At 46.3% G+C, this 17683-nt stretch overlaps 1 protein-coding gene across 1 annotated transcript in view; it reads left to right on the top strand.

Annotated features, from left to right (window-relative positions):
* The window catches only part of LOC121067197 (sine oculis binding protein homolog), a 113812-nt gene extending 111092 nt beyond the window's left edge, over positions 1-2720 (top strand). Inside the window, exon 9 of the transcript XR_005818150.1 lies at positions 707-2720. The gene's annotated coding sequence lies outside the window, so the exon portion shown is untranslated. The remainder of the gene's footprint in view (positions 1-706) is intronic.
* Positions 2721-17683: the final 14963 nt, after the last annotated feature.

A 17683-nucleotide genomic window follows, 5' to 3' on the forward strand; every position in this document is an offset into this window, starting at 1 on the left:
CTCTGCAACAGCAACATATTTGCAGGCCCTGAGCTGTCTTGCAGAAGGCTGTTTGCTTCCCAGCTCTTGGCTGGCGCTGCTGATGGAGGAGATTGAAATGTCCGGTGAGCTCTGTAACTTTTTGACTGATTTCATTAACCACTCATGTAAGGAAAACAACAATAGCATAAGCACGCCTGCTTGGAAGGGCATGCAGAGCAGAGCTTGTCTTCCTAGTAAACAGCTTGCTACATCTCTATTTGTTCATCTGAACTTGGCTGTAAAATGAAGGCCGTGTGTATTGATTTTGCTTTTGTCAGTGGTCCAGAATTGTTAGCACACATTTTCACTCCTCTGAAAAACAACAGACTCTTTAGAGAAATCTTTCTCTCTTGTGAGCCGCTTTTTCCAGAAATGGAATCAGCTTGTCAAAAACCATATAGAGGTATAGAAAGCAATCTAGGCTGAAGCTGGCTTTGTGCATTTCATGTGATCACAAACTTACCTGAGCTTTCCTGAAAATTTGCCTACATTATGCTTTTCAAACGACTTTCCCCAGAATTCAGAATCTGAGCTGACTTAGTTGAATCAGTTCATTGTTTGCTATTTTAAAAATATCTACAGCTGCGTATCTGTGGAGAAATCTCCAAGTACACATAAACCTTCAGTGAAATGTAGACCAAATGGTATGATACATTATGCAAAAGAAACCTGCTTTATTTTTTAGGCCAAATCCATCCCTTGCATAATGCCAACAAAACGAGTGGAATTACACAAAGGATGTGAGAAGGTCCCTTGCAATTAACAGGAGCCCAGCAAAGGGATGCAGAATGTTGCTCACTCGCTGCTGACATTATTTATTATGGACTAAGACATAATAATCGAGCCAAGCCTTTTCCTGGAGAACTTACCATCAAGGAGCCAAAGAAAATCCCAGTGCACGGGGAGATACACGGGAAGGTTCCTGCCTGCAGCAGAAACGGCTCCAGCTATTGCACACGTGCAGTTTTCAGACGCAGAGGCTGTGTTCATGAGCAGAGGAGGCAGCTTTGCCTCAGGTCCCCAGCAGCCAGCCTTGTGTGCATCCCCTCATGCTGCCGGGCAGAGGGGGAGTTTGCTGCAATCGAGCCACCCCGGTCCTTCTGCTGGCACTGAATTTTTGCTGTCAGCAGGAGTCTTGCCCTTGCGATAAGAGGGGGACTTCATGCTGCAAACGCTCTGCATTAATCACCCCTGGTGTTGTCTTAGATGGGTTTGAGGGCTTCGTTTTTTTTCAGAACTGCTCCACAATTCAGTATGTGGTTAGCCCAATTCCATGAATAAGAAGGTCCCATAAAATGAAAGGATTTAATGCTTTTTCCGTGCTAAATGATGGAAATAAATTTGCTTTGTTCAAATAAGCACCACATGCCAAATTTGCAAGGATGCTTATCCAAGTCCGATATCCCATTCTGAGGTCCTTATTTGGACACCCAAATCAACACTCAGCCAAACACATGCACGAGGCATTTCAGTGCCATTTGGAGTGTCCATATATAGAACTGGATGCCCTAACTTCATTGCCTTTGTTTTAAAAATAGGCCTGGAATATGTAAAGGCATCATTTAATAACAACTATGACAAACATGCGGTGCTCGAACTCGGAACAAATTTGCCTGTGCCGGTGGGGGCAGGTTGCTTCCCCTAGAGTGGCTCTGGATTTACAGAGGTTTATTTGAGAAAAGAGGCAGCCCTTGAACTGCTCTGCTTTCCACTCCCACCCCAACCTGACTCTATGTTTGGGATCTGGGAGGACAGGAATGCGGAACTGGGGCAGCATCCACGTGCTGAGAGTCATGGGAGAGTCAGAAATCGAGTTGAATCTGCTCCACATTAACTGCTCAGACGTCTTGAGATGGGTAGAACATCTTTGGGTTTGCACACATTTTACCTGTCATGTATGTGGTACTGGGCAAAGAAATGCCACGGGGCATTGAGCACCCATTTTCCACAAAGCGTAGGACATACCAGGAAAACAAACACAGAGAGAGCTGTGAAAAAGCCAGCTGAAAACTGCTCCTGGCTGCTTTCCTTGCAGTGACGGTGGGAGCACGGCCCCTTGGACCTGCGGATGCTTACTGCAGAGCGCTGCAGCGCCTCCGAGGGAGATGGGGGTCTCTGACACAGGGATGCTCCTCAGCCTTTTTTGGCCAAGTCAAGGCCTGTCAGGACTTCTACTTCAGTGACACTGTGAGAAACTGACCAAGCCACCAGGCAAAAAAGAGTAACTTAGACCGCTGATATTCTCTTTTCTTGAAGCTGTTCCCTGGTGTCTCTACCATTACCTATCAAGTGGAGGAGGTGAGTGTCCCAGCCACTTCACCTGCTGCTCTCCTCAAATAGTTTTCCAAGAAGATATAAATCTGAGAGAGATGGAGCCAGGTGCACTGACCAGGACCTCTCCTTATGAATTAGGTAAGTATGTAAAAGTTGCATGTTCCTACCTGGGATGCCCGTGCACATGGCTTTCACGGGAGAAGGGGCAGCCTCACCCTGCTTCCTATGGGGCCTGATGGCATGGCATCCACATGGCTTTGCTTTGCTTTGCTTTGAAAGACCTTGCTGGACCTAGTTAGGAAAAGGCTTGAGAAAGAAGCAATGCTGTCTTCTTTTCTAGAAAACTTTGTGATTAGACAGCTTGCTGGGGGACTGGGAGACTCAGGTCCTTTCCCATTCTTCAGCTACAGGAATCAAGCCCATACAGGCTCACACAAAGCAAAGTGTTGAGAGAGACTCTCGTCCATTCCCATGTCCCAGGCCAGGACTGATGAGATATAAACTCTCCCGGCCTGCCCACTGGGACATGAGCTATGCCAAGAAGGGCAGAACCACTCTTCACTCCTTGTGGAGGAGACACAAACCCAGCATCTGCAGGGCCAGGGCAAGAGAGCACAGCCCTCAGCTTAGTGTTGGAGGCTCTCTCCTGCAACAAGGATGCCTGCTTCTGCTCCCAGAAGGGTTTCAGAGCTGCTGCAGTAAATACTGATCTATTACAAGGCAAAGGGAACCTTCCCCAGCCAGCTGAGGGCCCTGAAACACAGGGTCTGATGGGGACCATTTCAAGGATTTGCAGAGGAGGCTCTAGAGGGGATGATTTACAGCAGGGTCAGGTAGAGGAGCTGACACAAAGCCTGATTTTTTACGTACACCTTTTTTTTGTGCAGCAGCACCTCAATCGACCCACCAGGGTCCTGGGCCCACCATCCTCCAGGCTGCCAGGGCTGCAGAGCAAGGCAGGGAAGTGCCCGGGACCGCAGCGGCTGTGGCAGTGTCACCCCATTAGCACTGGGATGCAGGTACCAGGGATGCAGGAGGCTGACTGATTGCCTTCTAAAATGGCCTTTGGCACAGCATCCACGCTGCTGCATACATGGGATGTAGTGTTTTGGGGGGAGTCGGGAGCATCCCTCTGTCTAGCTTGGGGGTATCTTTGTAGGCACAAGCATAAGCAAGTGCCCTGGGATGCTGGGGATTGCTGGCTGCTGCGTGCCTGCTGGAAAGCTCCAGGGGGATGATTTACGGCAGGGTCAGGTAGAGAAGCTGACACAAAAGGGTCGGCGAGGACGGGTGCCAGGCCACAGGCTTCTCGTCGGTCGACATCCAGGGAGCGGGGCGGGAAGGGGGAGCGTGAGTCGAATTCCTTAATAACGTGAATTATAAAATCATTTCCTGTGTTAGGGGTTAGGAAAGAGAGTGAAGGACCCAGAGATCTTCCAAACAGAAAACAGCTTTTGTTAAGGCTTTTGGCCTAAGGAGTTTGGGGGGGTGGGGTGGGAAGGGAAAGTGCTGGCACATTTTTGGCTTGAAGCCTCAGACAACATATTTTTTATTCTAGTCTTTATTTTTCAAAATAAAATCATTGCAAGGCAGCGACAAAGAGGGGGAAAGAGGATGGAATTAGGGGAATAGTACCCAAGTATTTCCCCTTTCTTTCTGTTCCTGCCATTATTATACAGTGTCTCCTTTATTATATACAGTAGCTGGATTAGCCCAAAGGCTGGGAATGCAACGAGATCCTTTTATACTTATTGATCCTTTTTTTTAGAGAGATTGTTTTCATGAACGTTCAATTCACCTTTTTTTTTTTTTTTTAGCTTTTTAGTCTAACTGCTACACATTTTAACCTGCTTCTTTGTGAAATGCTAAATCCATCGGTAGGTTTTAGTTTTCCTGGTGTAACTTTTCAGAAATTGTATATCTGCATAGCAACCCCACTGCAGGCAGCTTATGTCACGGTATCACATGTCAGAAAGATGAAAAGAACTCCAAATCTGAGCTGCTCCACAAACTTACGTCCCTGATTCTCGGGCATATATCTTCTGTACTTAATATAAGTGTCAGGAAGGCAATTTCAAGGCCAGAGAGGTGCAAAGTTTTATCTGGTAGATGACACAAAAAGGAAAAAAAAAAAAAGGAAAAAAAAAAAAGACACATGACCTCAGTTCAGCCTTGTGTGGACAATCAAATGAGAAACAAAGATTGTCTTTTTCCTCCCCTACCCACTCCCCCCGGCCCCCACCTTCCCATGTCCCTGTTGTCTGCTTCCAAGTGCAACTTGAGCCTGGATCCTGAGCCCAGTGTCCAGATTAGAGATTGTTGACTCAGATTTAGTGGTGAAACTTGAGCCGGACCCTGCTGATGGCATAGCCTTGAAGGAGCAGGTTTACTCCAAGCCAAAAGAGAGATTACATGTCAGACGAGAGCCTGCCTTTTCTTTATCACAAACTTCCCGATCTCCTTCTGTTTTAATAGCGCTCCCCCCTCGCCCTCCCCCCCCCGCCATGTGCCCACTTTCAATTTCTTCTATAGGGTGTCATAAATCAGGAAATTAACAAGTGTGTAGCTGCCCTTTGCCACAGGCAGAGACAATGAGCTTTCTGTGTTTTTAACCAGTGGGTAGCACTTAACATAATCAATGGAGAGCTACGTGCAGAAAGGATGAAAAATTGGGTCTTGGTCTGACCACTTACAGGGTATTTCTCATCACCCAGGCAAGCTGCTTTTATGAGAATATGACATGCCCTGGAAGCTTGCTCTCCATTTTGCAGGAGAGTCATTAAAAGAAATCATTACATGTTTTTTTTTGTTCCTTGGCACACACACTGCTTTTCCTTGGCTTCTGATTTCATCCATCTTTCAGGCGCTTCGTGCCTTTAGTAATTTATGTGCAAGATTTTTCCAAACCTCCAAATGTTTTTCCATTTGGCAAACTGTGTCCTGAAGCCTCCACAGAATGTAACTGTAGAGTTTTCTTGTACTTCAAAACATGAGCCCTGTTAGCACAAAGATGCATCTAATACTTGTAATCCTGTGCACAAAAGCTATAAATTCATATAGGACAATCAAAGATGTTGTTCCTTCTTGCCAGTCTTCACCTGCTTTGTTGTTGTAACCCTTTACTTTATACACAAAAGAAAAAATTGTCTACCAGCATTGTTGTTTTCTTTAACTATAGTTTTTGGAAGCTTTACGATACCATATGGAGAACTATTTTATTCTGCTGCTGGTGGCTTTCTCGATACTGGCTATAAATTAGATAATTTTCCCTGTGTCTGATAGCCTGCACTATCAGTCAGACACATTTGCTCTCACAGGAAAATCCAGGAGAATTTGATAGAAAGTGATAACCTTTCCATCATACAGAACTTAATAGAAAATTTTATCCCCACTCTAAGACTTAAAACGGTTGATTAAAAAAAAGGAAAAAACAACACGTGGTTTCCACCCTCCATTAAGTTCATGGGCTTGCAGGCTGTTTTTTTACATGTCTCCTCACCTTGCTTCTGTCCAGCCCCCCTGCGTTCTTCTGAGAGGGACATGTACCAGCGGATATGCTGGCTGGGATCTTTGAGGGTCCCAGGGGGACCAGGGGGTCTGGGGAGGCTGGCTGCATGGGTGCCCTTGAGGAGCTCTCCCAGCAGGATGGGCAGGGGCTCAGAAAGCTGTTTGGTTGATGTGAGTTGTACTCTGGGCTGCTGCGGCTTTCTTCAGGAATGCAAACCCAAGGGGAGACTTCATTAAATGTTTTTTTTATAACGCGGTCCAGTGAGTGACATCCCTGAAATGGCAGGGTTCAAAACCACGAGGAAAGAGATCTGTCTTCTGCCCTCCACGCACATGAGAAAATATCAGGCATTGAGGATCAGCCACAGGGCCTTTTCTTGTATTTGTTTATTTTTGAAATCCCTGAGTAGTTTACAAGGTTGCACTACAAAACACTTCCATTTGTCGAATAATCCCAACTGGACTAAGTTCCTGAACAAAGAGTCTGTTTTGCCAGCAGAAATGGGTCCAGATCAGGCCTAACGTATTATTTTCACTGAGTTGTGCTCCATCACTCCTTCTCAGCATGTACTGCCCTGCTTGCCCTGGAAATAAATGCTCAGTGAGACTATAGAATAACTGGTGGGATAAGTATCTTCTACAGTTGTTCACCCAAACGACTGCATCTAAACTGAATTTATATGGCAAGAACTGTGCATGTTTCACCGAAGAAAGGCCAGATCTCCTCTCAGCTAGCACAAATCCGTCGACTCTTTCAGAAAGAGTCATTCCTAGTCTGCTCTGGTATGGGAGGGAGGTGAATCAGAGCGGTGTCAGGGACTTTACTTTTAAAGGAACGAAGGTGAACACTGAGTGTTTGACAGCCCAGTCCTGCCTTCATTTACCTCTGTGTCAATCCACAGTAACTAGAGGGAAAGGTCGGTGGAATTGTTCCGCGATGGAGAACAGAGTCTTTTCTTTTACACATTTCCTTCTTCAGCCTGCTGAACTAGGGTGACATTTCTCTGAGATGCACATGACATCTGCATTAATAGCAGAAGACGTCATTGTGATCAAGGCTATTATGGTGAATTAATTGCTATTATATCACTTTAAAATAAACTATTCCCCGACTAAATCAAATTAAGGATACTTTATCAGTGTAGGCATGAGGCACATTTTCTTCTCATAATTTATTTCCTCTTAAGTGACTCTAGATTTTTGTTTATCTTATTGGGTTGATAAAGTACCCTGCGCAGTTGTCAACACACATTAAAAAATAATATCTAGCTGTCAAGGGAGAGTGTGCATGGGAAACACCAAGGACATGGGGATAACAAGCCGCAGCATTTTACTATTTCTATGGCTCTTTTTTTTTTCTTCTTCTTCTTCTTTTTTTCACCTAGTTTTTATTTTGGACTGGCTGAGAGTTTTTCCTGCTCTCTCAAACTCCTCCACATTGCATCCAGTTTGCTCTTCCAGAACTGATCGACTCGTACAGCAGGTCACCACCCCTGCTGAAATCAGCCAACAAGCCGACCATAACCCCAGCAGATGTTTGCGGTTTATAGGCCAAATGAGAGCCCTGCAGACCAGCGAAATACCAGCACCACAGATGTGGAACCTGGCCACTCGACACGAGCAACACAAAGCCCCATCCTGCCCAGCAGGGCTGGGACTTCCAGAGGAGCAGAAGGTCTGAGAGACTAATTAGCCTGCAGAGCCAACACGCTGGCCTATGCTCCATCATTTTGATGTGTGCAAAGTCCTTTAATGAAACGCTGCATGAGCAAAGTCAGATGAGGCCCCTCCGTAACTTCACCTCGGAGTCTGGCAGTCACCCGGGTTCGTCGTGTCCCCTCCGCGTGCCAGCCTGCTACGCCAGGCTCTGCTGCTTGCCCCAGCTGGGTTGGGGCCGGGCGGGCGTCCTCGCTGCCACAGCCGGGACAGCTCCTGCGGTCTGAACACAAAACGAGGAGAAGCTGTAAATGCGGCACCACCGAGAAGATCTATTTTTGTAAAGTCATAGATGTTTCTGGTAAATAATGATGAAGGGAAAGATCAGCAGCTCCCAAAAGGACAACAGAGAGATGGAAATGGCATAAAAAATCCACTGATTGGCTCTTTTGTTCAAAGCACGTTATTTCTATGCCAAAAAAGCCAAACTTTGTGCTTTCTAACTGTGACAAGATGGATAGATGTACCCTTTGTGGCTAACATCAGCTCCTGAAATCTCCCCATCTTTCAGGATGTCACTGGAGTATCGGGAAGGTGTGGGTCAAAGAAAAGCAAAGGAAAAACAGTGTTTTTAACACATCTGCAGGCAGAGGCCATAAACCTGTGCCCATGTCTTTGCTGATACAAAGCACATTTCCCTGTGTGCCATTTTCTGGGCCAAATAGTTTAAGATGAAAGAAAGCCTACGAGTTGCCCTGCTCTGGGGCTCGGGGGGGGAACAGCTGCGGCTCGGCAAGGTCAACAACCAGAGCCTGGTCGCTTTTTTTAGCAATTTCCGCATCCTGGGATAAACGAGCCCACACCCCAGGCCGCCCGCTCAGCACGGGGGACGCAGAGCACCCAGGCCGGCCCGGGAGGGAAAGGCAGCCGCGGGGCTTCGCCCGGCACCGGCCCCCCTTTACCGGAGGCCGGCCACAAGCCCACTCCCGGGGCGGCCGCGGCCCCCTGCCCCGCCGAGCCCACAGGCAGCCGCCGCCGCCGGCTTCCCTCGCCCGCCGCCGCGGGCAGGCATGCTGCCCGGCAGCCACAAGGTGTCAGCCGCGGGCCGAGCCGGACGGCGGCTCCCCGGGGTGCGAGGCCGCGGCCATGCCGGCCCCGGGGGTCCCGGTTGTGGGACACGGGGCTGGGTTCTCCCCGCCCAGGCCGAGCGGCCGGTCGCGCCCCCGCGGGGCAGGGCTGGCGAGAAAATGGCTGCCCCGTAACCGAGGCTTGGCTGGGGCCGGGTGAGGGGTCGGCGCCCGTAACCACTCTCTCCCTCTTTGGTACTTCCCCCTCTCTCGGTGGTGTGGGATGACAGAAATAAGTGCATTATTCCTGACTCCTCCATTCATCAGAGGTGCCAAAGGGCCAGTTCATTGCAAAGGCTGCAGTCTTGCGCTGAGTTCTTTAATCGAGATTTCAAGGGAGCTAAGCACTTCGGTAGGAATTAGGCACCTAAATACCGGCAGAGGCTGAATCTGTATGGTTTAGGAGCAGAACTGCCACTACAAACCTCTAGGACCTGTGCTGCTATGTTGTTCTGAAATCGCACTGCATCAGGTGGCCCCATTCAACATTGTGGGGCTGCAGAGTTTTACACCCATTGTGAGCAGGTGAATTTCTTGCTGGACTGCTCAAACAACACACTTGGATCTCCAAATAAATGATCTCACACCGAGGTCCCCGCCATATGAGCCCTCTCATTCCTGTGAGCAATCCTCTAGTCTTCTGTTCCCCAGGCTGTGACGCCCTGCTGGGAAGCCAGCACACAGGATCTGGCAGCTCCAGCAAACCTGGAACCAGTGTGCTGGTGGACTTTGCTAAAATTACCCCAGTATTTTGTTAAAGTGTAGCGGTTCTGTTGTAGAACAGCATGCATAATACTTAAAATAAGTCCCCTTTTATTGGTAGGAGACAGGAAACAACAGAGTGATTTACTTATTCCTAAAGTATGTGCCTAACTCATGGAAATTTTTTTTCCTGCTATGTGTAGTTATTTATGATGTCTAGAGAGAAGCCAGGTCCCAAAGTAGTGTTCCTTGTTCCCTAGGTAAGGAGCAGGAAACAGATTTCTTAGCTGTTCTTTATGAACTCTAGAGTTCATTTCAGATTGACATTCAGCTCTGCTGTGAGTAAACCTGTGGCTGCCCCTTTGCAGGATTACGACCGGCTGAGCAGTGCCTCAGAAAATGCTTTGTCTGCATTGAGAAACATCAGTCCTGGAAAACAGTACATTTTCAAGGAAACAGTTCCAATCTGAGCAATGTTACCTGATCCAAAGAATTGCACATGATGAAGATTTTTTGGATTATGTCTGTTAGTCCCATATAATTTCAAGATGATTTCTCCATGGTTCTCCTTTTGTCTTAAGTTTGCAGACAAGAGGATGATAGCTGCTTCCCCCATGTATGGCCTGTGACACCTAGAGAGCAGAGATGATGCTTTTGGCAGAAGAGGCCACATTGCAGTTAACAGTAAAGTCTCCAGGACATTCCATTCATTTCCATTTCATTTGACTTTGGGTCAGACTTCTATGTCACTGCTTTTACTCTGTTCTCTGAGGTATTTGTGCTTAAAGAAGGCCTCACTAATGAAGTTTCCTTTTCCCAAATAAAGAGCTACATGTAGATTTCCTGCAGAATATATACACCATAGAAACCAAATAAATAACAACAAAAAAATGTATAAATATGCCTTCTTGTAGCATGTCATGGGTCCGGCAGGATGTACAAAACACCGCTAACTTAAAGAGAAACAAATAGAACAAACTTCATTTTAGGATCAGAATTAGCCTAAATTGAGCATAGGAAACAACTCAAAAGATAAAAAATAAACTCAAACTGACTGTTTCTCAATGTCCAAACAGTTACTGTTTGAAATGCAAACAGAAATAAAAAGTTATTTCTGCAACTCTAATAAAAACATAAAGGGATAGTAGATCTTCAGTAGTAGTCCTGCATAATTCTTTGGGATTTTGGTGAAGGGCAAAAATGTTTCTCTGCCAGATCTCACCCTGATCTTGCCTGAATCCCTGACAGTCCTGTTAGCTTCATCGTGTTTTCAACTTTCTTCTGAATAAGGGAGAAACCCATCTGATCTTGCTCTGGGGACAACCATAAGCAAAACAGCATCATGGCCCATAGGTCACGTATGCAAAGGTCTGTGCATCTTTATATTTCTAGGGCAGGCTCTGTCCTATATTGAATACACCCTTCCTCAGCAGCTGTGAAATAGCTTCAGACAGGGCCGAGCTAACGAATTGCCTGCTAATGCCCCATCTGTGCTGATGACAGTTAGTAAAGGCATGGGTGACAAGGTAATTTTTAATAGGATGAACGATATGTCAGAATACTAATAGGGCACTAAAAGGAGTGGTTTCCAGGGGAGTCACCTCATTGCTCAAGTGAGAGAGGGGACTATTCCCTCTGGCCCTTTCCTCAGGACTCCCAAGAAGTGTCACGTATAATGATCCAAATCCCACAACCTCCTTTGAACTGAGGCTTAATTGAGGAAAGTGCTTCAGAGCAAAAGAAGTCAATCCTACAAGCCACTGAGCTTCCTGAACCTCACTAAGTTTAACTTAAGCCCTGCTGAGTTTGGTAAGACTTATTCAGCTGATTAATGGTTAATTATTTATTTTGCCTAAATAACCTCTACAGATGACAAAGCCCCTCAGGGTCACAGACTGTCCAAACAGTAAGGAAAGGCAATTCTAGGTCCAAAGAGCTTGTTGGCACAGCATAAGGTAAATGACATCCACTACCTGTGGACTGGCAAAGTAATACTAGGAAAAAGTATGACCGTGCTGGTTTTGAGCTAGAGCTGTTCACCTGACCATAACCGTGGGAGAAATAAGTGGATAACAAAATGGGTAACAAAAATGATTGGAAGCATGAGCAGGCTTCCATGCGAAGGGAGATGTGAAAGGATGCAACTTTGGTTTTAAAGAGTGAAGGGGCATAACTACGAAGAAGAACAAAACAATGGCAGAAAGAAATTAAAAATCAGTACAAGGTTTTTTTTAGCATTGCATCAAAACCTGAAAAAACTATTGCCACAGGACTTTGGTGCCAGAGGAATTTTTAAAAGGGTGACATGTGTCTACACAGGGAAGAACATTCAGAGTTATGTTTTCCAGAGCACTAGCCAGCTGTTAGCTGGTTGTGACTGGCAAAACATGTAGATATATTCGTGGTCTTGGCACCTTCTTTGGATGCTCCTGGTGAGTGACAGTCAGAAAGGTGTTACGGTTTGAAATAGACTTGGAGGTTCTAGGCAATTCTTTGGGGATAGGACAACCACTTGCATGAGACAAAACCAGAGCAATTCAATCCTGTACCTACATGGTGATAAGCCCTGAAGGTACTTACACTCATTTTTTTGGCACCCTCAGTTTGGAGTAGTAAGTTTTATTGACAATATACTTGAAATACATTGGCAAAATGTGTCCTCATCAGATTTCTTCCAAAGAAGAAACCTTACCATCTTTTCTTTTGCAAGGAACCCCAACAAAATTAATGGAACTATTCACTATTAAGGCTTGTTAATGTGAGAGCACATTTGCTTTACAGAAAGCAGCTGCAAAAGTCTTCTCTTACCAGCCAAAGATTTATCTACCTAACAAAGATTTATTGCTCTGAAGCGAAGGTTGAAATGTGCATATCTGTATATCCCAGTAATTACAGTATGTGTCCTTTCAATTGCTTCATATATCTAGGCCTGTGAATGGCCTGATACCTGTATGTCAGACAGATGTTGTGAACTGAACCTCTAAGAGCCTTTGTGCTTAAATGTAATGTTTTCCCAGGGACATGCCATCACTGATATACCTGTTTTCAATATTAGTGTCATCCAAATCACGGGTAGGTTTGCTAAACAGTAACCAGTTATAATTTCACGAATGATAACTTTTATTATCGTTTTAAATTTCCCTGTAACCTCTGCCAGCAGCCACAGCTTCTTGTTCCTAACCCCTCCTGGAAGCTTCTAGCCCTGACTTGGAGTAGCTCTGCAAAGGTTGCTGTTGCTATTTGGTTCACCCTGGCAGAGGCAGGGATTTGTAGGAGGGAGGCTGAAATGTACAGGGAAGGGGAAAAGGCAGAAGCCTTGTGTCAGGCAGCTTCTGACACAATAGAAGCTTTCTCCACCAGTGGCAGATTTGCTGTTAGAAGATCCTTTACACATTCCTTCCCATGCCTCGGTCATGCTGGATGCAAAGTCAACTGTTTGTGTAGCAATACTCTAGGTGTGGGGCCAGAAACCTCCGTTTGAGAAGAGAGGAGGAGAAACTCGCAAATGATCATTGTTTTTTATTGCTTTATTCCAAATCAATGAACAATTGCATTTCCAGAGCAAAATTAACAACTGAAAACCTGACTCAATCTGACTCGATCGTGACCGATAGTTACCAAAAAAAAATCTATGTATGTAGATATAGATCTATACTCATCTGTTTATAGAGATGTAAGAGTTATACAGCTGTACATGCAGTACATGCAGACATGAAAATATGAGATGCCAAGCAAGCTCAGACCTCACTGTTGCCCATGGGCAAAAGGACAGTTTTTACTCCTGCTCTGCCTCTCATTGACAGGGTCTGGGCCTGCGTGCATTGCTCCCAGGACAGTGACAAGAGGGCAGTTTTATAGCTACTAGACCTGCTTTTTCTTTGCCCTCGGTGGTTGCCTCAAGGCTGTGGTGTTTGCACAGCTTTGTCTGTGCCTGCCCTGCAGCCCTTTTGGCCCACAAAGCTGACACAAAATTTGACGTTCTGAAGGTGCTGAGACCAGAACTATGGGGTCACGGCTGCTCAGCCCTCATTCAGCTCAGGACTGTGCGTACCTACCCCAGCTTTGTTTTACCCCTCGGGCATTTTAAGGTGTTTATTACTCTTGGTGCTAGGAAGTTTGAGCTCGTGACTGAGCTCTACAGGAGGTCAATGCAGTGTGGGACACCCTGTGGGCAGTGGTATGTGAGCACCATCCTGTCACTAAGCTAATCCAAACCCACGAGACCATGTAGTCCAGCATTGGCCTTGAAATTATATGGCCTGCCCTGTGGCTGCCTGACTTTTGGCTGGCTCTGAATGCAGGCAGAACAAAATCACCTTTGCTGCTCCATGTTGTGTGGTTGTACAGGCCCTGAGCATGGCCAGATACTTTGGGAAAATAAGGCTTGGGGTAGACCCAGGGCATCCACTTTAGCTGGGACAGCACGGACATGCCTACACCATGGGTTTCCTGCGGTGGTCTCTGAAGATTGGTAATGGGGCCGCGTGCAATGTGTAGGTAGAGGAGAGACCCCCACAAGAGAGAAGGATGGTCAGCATGTTCATGGGGCAGCTGCCTAAACCCATCACTTGAGTGCTGGCAACAGAGGTCTTTCACCTCTCCGGCACTTTACCAGCAGGGAAGCATGATAATTCTCTTCAGAATCACAGCTCTGAGGTCTCTCTTGAAATTATGCACATTATAAGATAATTAGATACATTATGAGAAAGAAGATTTTTAAAATCAAAGCAGATTTTGTCTCTTCATGTTGCAAACCAGCTGACCCGGTAGATGAACCTTTTACAGAAAGGGCCGTTGGTCATGTCAAGCAAACACAGAGCTTTTTGGGGCCAAGAGTGCACCAAGAGGCTCTGCAGCTTCCTCTGTCTGTCCTGGAGATGGTGCAGCTCTGTCTCCTCGGCTGGGGTGGCTCTGTCTGTGGCAGAGCCATGACAAGCCTTCCTGGGGCCTTCCCCACTTTGCCTGCGTTTGGGCTCATGTTCTTGACCCTGCTGGTGCTGCCCTGCGAGGGAGGACAACCCGACAGCTGAGGGTGATGGAGCGGGACGGGGTTATTTGTCTGGGCCTCTGGCCCTGCTGGGAGTCCAACAGCTTAGTGCACAGCTTCTCTGTCTCCTGCCAGGCGAGGCTGAGTGTCCTTTCCATGGAAACTTGGCGGGTGACGGGACGGCGGGTCCAGGGAAGCTGTCCAGAACGGCGCTGCTGGTGCTCAGGGAACACCAGGCCAGGTCGCCTGCAAACCAGGAATGTGGAGAGCTCTTGTCTTGGGCAAATCTTCACAGCCGGGCCGCTTCCCTGCCTGGGCTAAACTCTGGGGAGAAATAACCTTCTGATTTACACATGTAGGCCTCATCCAATGTGGTGCACGTAGGAGAAAGCCCAGCCTGGGCAGATTAACGCTGTGTCCATGAAGCAGCAGGGTGGCTGCAAGGAGATGGACACTGCCTCCTGCCAGCCTGGAGCCACCAGTGATGGAGCTGGAGGCTGGCACAGGTATAGGAGGGTCACCAGTGTGCCCAATGTGCGGTCCTGGGGGGCTCAGCCCTCCGTTAAATAGCCGGGAGGACAGGAAAAGCCCTCTTTGGGTTAATGCATCCATCCCAGCCTTGCTTCAGGAAAGTTTTCATTAGGGCTGGAGTGTTAGTGACAGCCACAGCTGAGGCTGCCAAAGTGTTTCCATTATGTTATATCTCCCTGTTTTCACTTGCTTGTGGCTATCCAAAAGTTTCACCTAGAAGGCTGAAATTTTCCAGGCCTCCTCTCTACCCAAAGGTGAAGAGTTGTTTTTGGAAGGTTGGAGCAAAAAAAATGAGGGAGAAAAAAAAAAAAGATTCATCTCTTTTTGAAATGGCAGCATACAGGCAGAGGTGATAATTTAAGAAAGCAAAATTTAATAAAAGCAAACAGAACTATTGCAACCTCAGAAATGAGTGACACTTTGAAATTTGGATGAATATGCAGTATTTTATTTCTTTTTTTATTTGAATAGGTCCAGCTGACTTTCACTTGGTCTTTTTTTTTTTTTGCTGCGTCCTTCCCTTCAGCTCCAGGCATATTCAACCAATGCTGCCTGCCCATGGCTCCCTCTGCCTGCTCCCTCAGCTCTCTCTCCATGGCTTCAGGCTTGGCACTGGCTCTGTGACCTGAAACTCCTCACAGACCCACTGAGCAGGCTCGGTGGTTCCTGTGACCAGCACCTTTGTAGTCAGCCTAGTGACCATTTTTGTCACCTGAGCATCGATCCCATGAGGTTCAGGGACCTCTGCTGTGATGGGTTCTGTGGGGATGGGTATGGAAATTGCAATATGCTCCTTGTGGAGTTTACTGACAGCATCTATTCAGAACCATACATGGTTTGCAGACAGTAGAATATTATATATTATATTGCATGGCCATGTAGCATGAAACTCTAGGTAATAAATTTACAATCTAAAAATCAATTAGCGTTAATAGAGTTTTTATTAGCACCAAGTGTAGGTGCTTTGATTATTCTGATAAGTGTGCAAAACAGAGAAGTCTGACACTAAATAATCTGTAGCAATTCATCACGCTTTTTAATTCAGTTTGCTTCTTAAACTGGGGAGTCTCTTCCCCAGATTGTTCATCTGAAGTTGTTCTAAGCTAAACAAGGGTGTCAGTTCTACGTCTATGCAGATGGTGTACAGAGCGATACAGTTGGCTTACCATAAACCAGTTCAGATTTGAAAACCCACACTTCACAGTTCTCTGCAAAAGAAACAGCCAGTGATCTCATTAACATTTCCAGTAACCGCTAAAGGAAACCCAGAGTAATCCATTCACTCTAATGGATTTTTTTTTTCTTATATAACACATTGGCTTGGAGGTTTTGCGTCGTTTTTCTTTGGAGGAGATAGAAGACCCCTGCTGCTTGTAGCTATTGGTGATGCTTCTTGCACTCGGGCAGTAACAGGATATGGTTTTGGCTGTGAAGGATCCATTCTCAGTCCCTGTTGATGATTGGTGGTGGAGCCAACAAAAACACCTAAGTCAATAAAATCAAGGCCAAGTCAAAATGCTTCAAATTGGATAATTAAAACACAGGAGATAGATGGCTTCACAAGTGGAAATGAAAAATTGGGATATGGAAATTTAGAAAAGAAAAAGACTACAGAAAAGCTATCCCCTTCCTGCCTCCCCCACACCCGCAATCCACTGCGGTTTTGTTGTTTTCAGATGAGGACTTTCTCCGACTCACACCAGGCTTAGCTGACTATGTTAACTACTTAGGAGGAGATTTGTAAACGACCTGTTTCATAACAGTACTGAAAATTTTAAGATCTGACTTTATGTTCCTGGTCACTGCACAAGGCCCCAGAGCCCCGTAATTTGTGGGTCTACAAAGGAAAAGATCACCTGAAGCTTGCTGATAGGAAACGTTATGGGCTCATCTTAAATGTTATGCCCCTCCAGGGCGGATGAGCTCTATAAGCTGAAGGAGGTGCTCTATTTGAATTAAGATTCACAGCCCTAAGCCTCCTAGAACTAAGAGATAAGCCTGCTTGTTCAAAACCTCAGAGGAGCAAAGTCCTTTCGAAAGACAACCTGGTGCCATGGTGGCGGGTCTTTTATTTGGCAGGTTGGTGGCTAGATCACTTGCTGAAGTGTGGAATAAACCAGAATAAATCTTAGCCCAAGTGATTCAAATCTATATCTTCCAAGAGAAAGTTTAAAAAATCCCTGCCAGACTAGGCCCTGCAGACAGGAGAAGCCAGAAGGATGCTTATTTTGTGGAGAAAGTTCCGAGGATCACAGTTTGGGACCTTTGTCCCTAATGTAGTAGTAGCTGTTCATGGCTATGGAGACATCAGTCATGACAAGGGCAAGGCTGGATTCCTCGCAGAGGGAGGATTGTGTCAGCATGAGGACTCTGCAGGTAAAACTGGAAGGATCTCAGCATCTGTTCATCTCCTGCCTCTCTAGGATAAGCAGGTTGTGTCGCTTCTCAGGGGATGGGTGCAGATAGGCACTCTTATGTGTATATATATGTATGTATATGTTTATATGCGCATGAGCCTCTATATGACACAATTTGTACTCCTTCACTGTGCCTAGTTTTAAGCTTACGGCAGCTGAGACTCAGGTGGATACCAGCACATGAGAAATATTGTGTAAAACTGCTCATCAAGAGAAGAATCATTTTAATGTCCCTTTTCATGTAGGTAAGCTGAGGCAAAGATCAGGTAATGGGACCAAGGAAACATTAAGCCTCCTTGGCTTCAGGAAAAGAAAAATTAAGAACTGCAGTGGAGGTCACTGGCTTGCCCTGAGGCTACACGTACCCTTTCATGTTGTACAGCCGCAACAGAAAAGGAGTTCTCAGCTTTCTAGACCTGCTCCCTGGAACTTGAACTTCATGCCTGTCAGCATGTCCTGGT

This window comes from Cygnus olor, chromosome 3 (genome assembly GCF_009769625.2).
Source record: "Cygnus olor isolate bCygOlo1 chromosome 3, bCygOlo1.pri.v2, whole genome shotgun sequence".
NCBI classification, from domain to species: Eukaryota; Metazoa; Chordata; class Aves; order Anseriformes; family Anatidae; genus Cygnus; species Cygnus olor.